The sequence below is a fragment of the Rhinoraja longicauda genome, chromosome 22, assembly GCF_053455715.1.
Source record: "Rhinoraja longicauda isolate Sanriku21f chromosome 22, sRhiLon1.1, whole genome shotgun sequence".
Lineage (NCBI taxonomy): Eukaryota > Metazoa > Chordata > Chondrichthyes > Rajiformes > Arhynchobatidae > Rhinoraja > Rhinoraja longicauda.
In genome coordinates, this window is record NC_135974.1 from 5,704,316 (window position 1) to 5,713,765 (window position 9,450).

The 9,450-nt window shown below is 50.3% G+C and overlaps 1 long non-coding RNA gene across 1 annotated transcript; it reads left to right on the forward strand.

Moving 5' to 3' along the window:
- Nucleotides 1-3,975: 3,975 nt before the first annotated feature.
- Nucleotides 3,976-6,730, forward strand: LOC144604622 (uncharacterized). The gene is made up of 3 exons (XR_013548754.1): nucleotides 3,976-4,100; nucleotides 4,667-4,770; nucleotides 6,220-6,730. It is a non-coding gene; the product is annotated as an uncharacterized LOC144604622 (long non-coding RNA).
- The last annotated feature ends 2,720 nt before the right edge of the window (nucleotides 6,731-9,450 follow it).

A 9,450-nucleotide genomic window follows, 5' to 3' on the forward strand; every position in this document is an offset into this window, starting at 1 on the left:
GGGGGGACCGCTGTGGGGGGGAACCACTGTGGGGGGAACTGCTGTGTGGAGGAACCGCTGTGGGGGAACCGCCATGGGGGGACGACCGCTGTGTGGGGGACCGCTGTGGGGGGACCGCTGTGGGGGGGAGGACCGCTGTGTGGGGGAACCGCTGTGGGGGGGGACCACTGTGGGGGGGAACCGCTGTGAGGTGGGGGGACAGCTGTGGGGGGGACCGCTGTGAGGTGGGGGGACCGCTGTGGGGGGGGGACCGTGGTGGGGGGACCGCTGTGGGGGAACCGCTGTGGGGGGACCGCTGTGGGGGGACCGCTGTGGGGGTGGGGGGACCGCGGTGGGGGGGGGGGGGAGAACAAAAGGAGGAGCCGGCGTGCTTTGTAACTTTGTCAACGCTGTAGATGGCCATTATTGTATACATTGGGTATGCAGCAAAGAATCTCACTGTATTCCATTCTATCCATTCCATTGCATTCCCTTCCATTGACTGCATCTACACCTCACGCTGCCTCGGCAAGGCACCCAGCAAGGACCGGTCACTCCCTCTTCTCCCCTCTCCCATCAGGCAAGAGGGATGGAAATTTGAAAACACATATCTCCACATATCTGTGGATTCAAAAACAGTTTCTTCCCAGCTGTTATCAGGTAATTGAATGGCCCTCTCATCAGCTAGAGTGTGGTCCTGACCACCCATCCACCTCCAACCTCATTGGAGACCTTTGAACTATCTTTAATCAGACTTCATCAGACTTCAATGTTATATCCTGCACTAAATGTTGTGCACTTTATCCTTTATCTGTGCGGTCGTGTAGAGTCTTTTTCTTAACTGGATAGCATGCAAAGAAAACCTTTCCACTGTACCTCGGCAAACGTGACAATAGTAAGCTATAGTAAACACACACGAAAAACACACACATTCAATCACAGTCATTCGCACAAACATACGCACAAACATACGCACAAACACAAAAACACACACATATAAAGCACGCGCACATAATCGCACCCAGGCATGCACACAAACACACTCTCACACCATCACGTCACACACACTGACACACTTATGCACACAGACATACATGTGCCATTTACTCCTCGGCTCACCATTGTGTTCATGTATTGGCAGCTGCAGCAGTGTCAGACTCGACGAGCAATCCAACCCGGGAGCATTCCCCTCTTCTGGGTTTGACCTTTGTTATCTGAGAGATTTTAATTTTTAATCTTGTTGCCGTTCCTTGCTGTCCTGGTGCTCCCTCCCACATGCGCCCCATCTGGTAAGCTAAGTGTTGATTTCAAACTCACAGGCTGCACATGGGAGCGGAAATTAATACACACAGCTGGGGGCCGGATCTCCTGTTCGCTGAGTAACCAGGCCTCTAACTGGCAATTACTTGAAACGTTTTCTCTCAAGGCTTTGGTCTTTGATCCCGTTAGAAAACACTGGTGTTGGTCAGGCTAACTCTGTGCTAACAATGTAGGCGGTGAAGGGAAGGATGAGCGAGTGGCTCACAGATAAAGTGAGATGGGGGTGTCACTGGCCGGCTGTAGGAGAGGGGTGGTTGCCGTGGCGGCGGCGTGTAAGGCAGACACCTGGGATAGCGCCGCACAGCCAACGACCGCGGGGGACAACGCACGAGGAAGAAGCAACAGCAGATGCCCTATCACAGCCTAGAGGGGCGAACAAGGGTCAGCCTGGAAATCCAAAATGGCTGCCCGCTGTGGGTGCGGGGAGCCAGGCGCAGTGAGATGCTGCACAAAGCGAGGATTGTTCTAACGGAAGAGCGGAACAGATGGATGTGCAACTCCCAAGCCTGCCGCGTGTCTGGGTGAAGACAATGGTTGAAGGGTTGAGAGAAACACTTCATCTAGAACAGTGACATGATACGATACGATACGAAATGATATAACTTTATTTATCACAGTTCGATCAGCGGAGAAGGTTGTTGGGCTGCAACCTTCCCCCCATTGACGAACCGTACACTGCAAGGGCCAGGAAGCGAGCGGGCAAGATCATCTCTGACCCCTCTCACCCTGGCCTCAAACTCTTTGAAGCACTTCCCTCTGGAAGGCGACTCCGGACTGTCAAAGCAGCCACAGCCAGACATAAAAACAGCTTTTTTTCCCCACGAGTGATAATTCTACTCAATAACCAAAGTCTGTAGTCTCTTTTTTACTCTGGTTTATTTTCACCCACATGGTTAGGCCATAATGGTGTATCCTTATTGTTTTGATGTGTTTATGCTTTATTCTTAATTGTTGACTGTATGTTTGTGTTGTCATTTGTGAGTGGAGCACCAAGGCACATTCCTTGTATATGCACATACTTGGCCAATAAACATATTAATTCATTAATTCATTCATTCATTCATTCAACACCCTGACCCTAACTTCCATCCTCAGACCCCTCTGCCCATCCCCTAACCCCCGCACCCAACACAACCCATCCCGTACTCTCAGCGGCCATTCCTTGACCACTGAATGAGTGAATGATACTTTATTGTCACATGTGATGAGTCACAGTGAGATTCCTTGTTTTGTATTCCCAAGGTATGCAAAGAGTCACCACACAAAGGGCGCCGACACTGCATCCCAACCCCTGTTATTGGGGTATAGCCGTACAGCCTTTAATCCTGCAGTGACCCAGACTCGACCCTCATCTGTCTATATAGAGACACACATCATCCTGAGACCACATGGGCTTCCCCAAGTACTCCAGCTCCCCTCCACCCCATATACTGAAGATGTTCCGGTCGGTTAACTTGCAACTTTAAATTGCCCAGAGTGTAGGTGGGTGACAAGACAATTGAGCAGCTGGAGGGTAAACGAGAGACAATATGTTACATAAAGATAGGTGGGGAATGGGGTCGATGGGATTGCCCTGAGAGCAAGCACAGACTCATTGGGCTGAATGGTCTCATTTTATGTTGTATGAAATCAATTACTTCCAACCTGTAGGCACCTTTTGGTGGCATCTTATCAACCGGTCTTTGCAGATATTTTTGCAGAATGGCGAAATATTGTTGCAGAAGATATTTTTGCAGATGGTCAGATATTTTTGCAGAGTTGCTGCCTTACAGCGCTTTCAGCGCCAGAGACCCGGGTTCCATCCCAACTGTGGATGCTGTCTGTACGTTCTGAGTTTGTACGTTCTCCCCGCAACCTGCATGGGTTTTCTCCGAGACCTTCGGCTTCCTCCCACACTCCAAAGACGCACAGGTTTGTAGATTAATTGGCTTGGTATAAGTGTAAATTGCCTCGAGTGTGTGCAGGGTAGTGTTAATGTGCCAGTGGCGCTGGTCGGTGCAGACTCGGTGGGCCAAAGGGCCTGTTCCCGCGCTGTATCGCTAAACTAACCTAAACTAAAGGAGGTGCATATTTTTGGTGAATTTCTGGGTGTTCATTTATATGAATACATTTCATAACCCTTTTCACCAAACTGAACTAACTCGCTTTTAGAATTTATCTTAGAAGCCAAATCCAGTTGAAACTCTTCTAATTCCTTTCTGTACTGTGTAGGTGTAATGTCAGAGTTTAATTAGAGGAAAGCTGTCCCAGAGATGTAATAAAGAATGTAATAAAAATGAAAAAATTCAAAGTCAGGAGCACGCTCAAGTTGACCACTGTGGAGATAATTAAGTGCTCATGTTGGTCGATGAGATACTTTCAGAGAGCTTAAAGTCCGAGTGCACGCAGTTTTCTCCCTCAATAGTAGCTTGGGGAATATTGGTTACTTTGTGTCGGGCTGTGTGTTCAGAGTATGGATTAACATTATTCTGATTGGAATGTGCATCTGTGAAAGAACGCATGCTCAGTCCGTCTAGAGCAAGTCTGAAATTAGATATACGGGGCTCAGAGTCCAATCCCACTTCAGAAACCTGTCTGTACAAACTGTGCATTTCCCCCTGCAGTTCTCCAGTTGATCGGCGATGGCGACAGTCACAGTGCTGAAGGCTTGTCAGAAAGATGAGCGCATATTCGAAGAGAGAGAGAGCTCGAACATGAATCCTGCTGTCGGCCGCCTCTTTGCAGGGGGTGAAATCAAAGATAGACACAAAAGGCTGGAGTAACTCAGCGGGCCGGACAGCATCTCCGGAGAAAAGGAAGAGGTGACGTTTGTGGTCGGCACCCTTCTTCAGACTGAGAGTCATGGGGAGAGGGAAACGAGAGATGTGGACGGTGATATAGCGAGATATACAGAACAAATGAGTGAAAGATATGCAAAAAAAGAGATGATGATAAAGGAAACAGGCCAAGGCTCAGGCAACTGGGCCCATTGGCAAATAGCCAGCTGGTCATTGCCACTCTCACAGGGCTCAATGCGTGGATCAGTTAACGCAGGGAGTGGGAATAATTGGGTCATCTTCAGGTTGACAGATTGTTCCCAACAGGATGCCACAGAATCAGAACTGGCCTCATTTATCCACAATTTATATTAATGACTTTTTGAAAGGACAGCGTGCAACATAGCAAGTTAACAGATGATGGGGGTGGGGAGAGGAGGGGAGCTGCAAGGAGGGTCCCAGGAATCTGCAGAGACACATGGAGAGGTCAAACAGGAAGCCAAGAAGGTGGCAGCTGGTGGATGTAATTGGATGGGGTGGGTAAAGGGAAGGGGAGGAAGGTCATTCACCTTGACTGGAAGAAATGGAAAAAAACTAATATTTTTTAATAGGTGGCAAATGAATAAATCTTGGAGTTCGGAGGGGTTTTGGCACTTTGGTTCCTGAGAGGCAGCCAATGAAGATGCAGATACGGTGGATAACCTGAAGGCAAAAGGTATGTTGTGTCTATTGGAGGAGTGTGGAGTGTAAAAACTGTTATCTTTTACTGAAGTAGAACAGACTGGCAGGACATCACCGGAATCACAATTTTGATTAGTTTAGTTTAGATTAGTTTATAGTTTAGTTTAGTTTATAGTTTAGTTTAGTTTAGCTTAGTTTAGTGATGCAGTGTCGAAACAGGTCCTTCGGCCCGCTGAGTCCACGCCAACCAACAATCGCCCATACACTGGTTCTATCATACACACTAGGGACAATTTACAACAGCCAATTAGCCTACAAACCTGCACGTCTTTGGGATGGGGGGAAAGAAACCAGAGGACACAGAGAAAACCCACACCATCACAGGGAGAACATGCAAACTCCATACAGGCAGCACCCATAGTCAGGAGCAAACCTGGGTCTCTGGCGCTGTGAGGCAGCAGCCAAATAGAAATGGGTAGGAAGGTGAAGGAGGCACAGCATCACTCAATGAACAGTGGAGCCAACGTCAGCAACTTGTCTCTCTTCTCAAATGATCTCAACATCACAAAACGTTCCTCCTTCACGGCACATCATCCCCAGGTACCTCCTGCCGTGGTGAGTAAGTTCGGGCCTCACCATGCAGTCACAGGGGAATCTTGGAACTGATGGGTTCGTGGGCTCTCCTGGCCCTGACCCAGGCTTACCTTTGATGGCAGCTAATGCAGGGCTTCAGCGGAGTTCGTAACAAAGGCTGGAGGTGAAATGGGGGCAAAAGGGTACAGATGTGGAGTCAGCTGAGGAGTGAAATGTAAAACCAGAGGGAGGGATACTGTGTGGAAGAAAACGAAGGGCTGCACCACCGTGCTTCCTTACAGTGCCAGAGACCCGGGTTCCATCCTCACTCCAGGTGCTGTCTGCATGGAGTTTGTACGTTTCCCCCTGTGATTGCGTGAGTTTTAACCGGGTGCTCCGGTTTCCTCCCACTCTCCAAAGGATTGCAGGTTCATTGCGGTTTGGTAAACAGTGTGTAATTTGTCCCTGTTGTGTAGGATAGTGCTAGTGTATGGAGTGAACACTGGTCGGTGTGGACTCAGTGAACCAGAGGGCCTGTTTCTGCAATGTATCTCTAAAGGGATGTCCCAGGTTGACATCTATAACCCCCATAGGCGAACTGAGCAAATGAGGGAGGTGTTGTAATGAAGAGCCATATGGGACTCCCTGATTGAGGTGGCGTCCATGATGCAGACACTATCCGCACTCCAAACACCCACACCAACGTAGGGCCCTGGTAATAAACGGGGAGAGTCCAAGTGAAGTAAAAGACCCTCTTGCACCCAGCCATGCTGGGCCATCTGCACTGATTATAGCACATCAGTGGAGCAGTCCCTGATCCAGTTACTACAAAACTACTGTCCCTCTAAACGTGTTGTATCTCCCATGAAAAACTCACCTCCACATTAAACACATTTTTCTTGCTTTTCAGAGGTAAACGCTTGCTGAAGGTTTGAAGGCTTTGACCTGCTGTTCAACAGATCCATTGTTGCGGTGAATGAGCCGAGAGCAGAGCACACCACAATACGTGGATGAGATTGGCAAGCATTGTGTCGCAAGGTGCACTTTTCAAGGCAATAACATGCGGGCATTGAGCAATGTGAAACTCCAAAAGCATGAAGGACCGTTCAAGGTGTTTGAGCGTGGCTCCGCCACCTTTGTTTTGGACATGGGGGGTTGTCCTGCGACCGTCTCTATTTCGCGGCTGAAGCCGGCGCACGTGGACGTTAGCCAGCCGGTCCTACTGGCGCGGCCTCGCCCTCGGGGTCGTCCTGCGTCCTGGCCCTTACCCCCGGTGTCCCCACGGTTGCCTTCCCCTGGCGGGGTGGTTCCGGTTCCTGCGACCTCCGTGGTGAGCACATGGGCTGGTCGTCTTGTACGTCCCCCTGTCCGTTTCGTGCCTCCAGTTCTTTTGGGGGGGGGGGGGTCCTGTGGCGGTGCCACTCCCTAGGCCACTCCCTTGGTCATTCCCCTCGGCACTGAGTGGACAGGGGGGATTAGGTCACTCCCTGGGTCATTCCCCTGGGGACAGAGTGGTCTGGGGCTGCTGGGTTTGCTGGAAGGGGTTATTGTTTTACTCGTGCAGGTGACTGAGTGAGTGAATGTTCAGATACTGTATTAAAGTTATTGTTACTTCTTACCTGGCGTCTGGCCTGATTCCTGTCGCGTCCAGACCCACTACAAGCAGTTCATTTTAAGCTGTGGCAGCATTTCAAGTCACACAATAGAGCACAAAAATGTTTTTAATTGTGTATGGGTCCCATGCTGCAACTGTGTGGTCTAACAAGGTTGAAGTATAACTTCTCTGTGATAGAAGTTGAACAATGATAAAAGTTGCGTCTCAGAAAATTTAGGACACCTGTTGCTTTTACTGTTGCATGATGAGCCTGACCATTCCAACGTAGATCGTTCTGTAATTTGATGCCAAGATACTTGGTCTGTTTGGATTCTTCAATGGTGGCACCAAGTATATTATATGATGTTTCGCCTGGTTTCCTCCTCCTGGTGACACGCCTCGTTTTACATTTGGAAAGATTGAACTGCAGCCCCCGTTGTTGTGACCACGCAACCATAGGATCGAGATCTTTTTGGGAGGGAGTGGGGGAAGAAAGATGGAACAGAGGAGGACCAGGAGAAAGCCTAGCGGGTGAAGGGGGGGGAGGTTTGCATAGGCAGATGGTTCGACAAACGCCAAAGATCAAAAGACTAAAGGTGTGAGATAAGGATAGAAGAGTTTAGTTTAGTTTAGTTTAATTTACTTTAGTGAATTTTTAGTTTAATTTAGAGATACAGAGTGGGAACAGATCCTTCGGCCTACTAAGTTCACACTGGGCAACAGAAGCCAATTAACCTACAAACCCGCACGTCTTTACAATGTGGGACGAAACACAGCACCGGGAGAGAACCCACGTGGTCACACGGAGAACGTTGTAAATTGTGAAGCCAGACAAAGGAATGCAGATGGAAGGGGAGGGAGAGGGGGGAGGGTGAAGTGGGCCTGGGTCCAGGTGGGGCACAGAGAAGAGGGGGAGGGGTGGGGTGGAAGAAGGGAGAGAGGAGGCCTAAAATTAAGGGTGCGTGGCTGCGCCCTGCAGCTGCGGCTCACCGGCAGTCTCTCTGTCTTTTTTGTCTTTGTCTATTGTTATCGTTTAAATGTTTGTTTTGATTTATCTTTAGCTCTGTATATGTGGGGGGTGGTGGGGGGGGGGGGAAACCTTTTTTTCTAATCTCCTCCTCAACGGAGATGCGACCTTTATCGTGTCGTATCTCCGTTCGCGCTACGGCCTAACACTGTGGAGTCGGCGGCCTCCAGCTGGGATCGACCTTGAAGACTCCGGTCGCAGGGCCTGGACTTACCATCTCGGAGGCTTCGGCCGTGGGCCCTGCAGACCGCAACATCGGGAGCTCGCAGGTCCCTGGCTGGCGACCGGCTTTCGGGAGCTCCAGCCGTAGCAGCATCGACCGCCCCGAAGCGCGAGGTTCGATCGACCCGCTCGCAGGGCCTTCATCGCCCTGCGTGGCCTGGCCGCGGCACTTTCCATCGCCCGGTGGGGGCTCAGGACCTTCATCGGCCTGCTCGGCTCGGCCCTGGGACTTTCCATCGCCCGGCGGGGGCTTCAAAAGTCGGGAGCCTCGATCGCCTCGAGGCAGCAGTTTGACTGCCTGACCTCGGGAGAAGAATGAGGAGGAGATAAGACTTTTCTTTGCCTTCCATCACAGTGAGGGTGTGCCTGGAGCAATCACTGTGATGGTTGTTTGTGTTAAATTGTAATTGTGTGTCTTGCGTTCTTTATTGTTCACTGCCGGACCCTGACGTGAGAGGACGCTGGCGCTGTTTGTTCGCCGCTTCTCCGTCAGGACAAATCTTTTGTTTGTGTGTTTGTTTTATGTCTTGTTTGCTCTGTAAAGCGTCTTTGAGTATCTTGAAAAGCGCTATATAAATTAAATGTATTATTATTATTAAAGTTATTATCTAAAATTTGGGAATTCAATGTTCACACCGTTGGGTTGTAATCTACCCAAGTGGAATATGAGGTGCTGTGGCTCGAAGTGTTTCATCTTTTCCACAGCTTCCTCCACTGTTGTGGCAGGGGAGGTCTGGCGGGGGGCTCTGGGACATTGCAACCAGCCCTCTGTGCCGCAGTCTCCACCAGCGCCACCCACTGACAGACCGGCCTCAGGTCAGCAGCTCCCCACAAACGGCCAACTGTCCCCCACTAAGGTCAGCGGGAACTCTGCTGTCTCCAATCCCCCGTTCCGAGCCAGCACTCTGCCCAATCTCCGCAGGTGCCTGTGGACGGTGAGGAGGTTCGTGGGGTAGGGGGCATGCCCCTGACCCTGCACAGTAGAGACTTGTGAACCCAGTCCTGCAGCCCTGCCCCTGTGGCTACACCTAGGTATGTGCACACACCTAATGTGTCACAGTGGACATAAGGAGAACTTCTTCAAAGTGGACATATGGAGAACTTCTTCAAAGTGGACATACGACCACATCTTGACCCAGACGAGTCTGAAGAAGGGTCTCGACCCGAAACGTCACCCATTCCTTCTCTCCCGAGATGCTGCCTGACCTGCTGAGTTACTCCAGCATTTTGTGAATAAATTAATGTGTCACAGTGTTCTACTGACTAGTGATGGGTTGGATTTGACCAGCCAAGTTTGC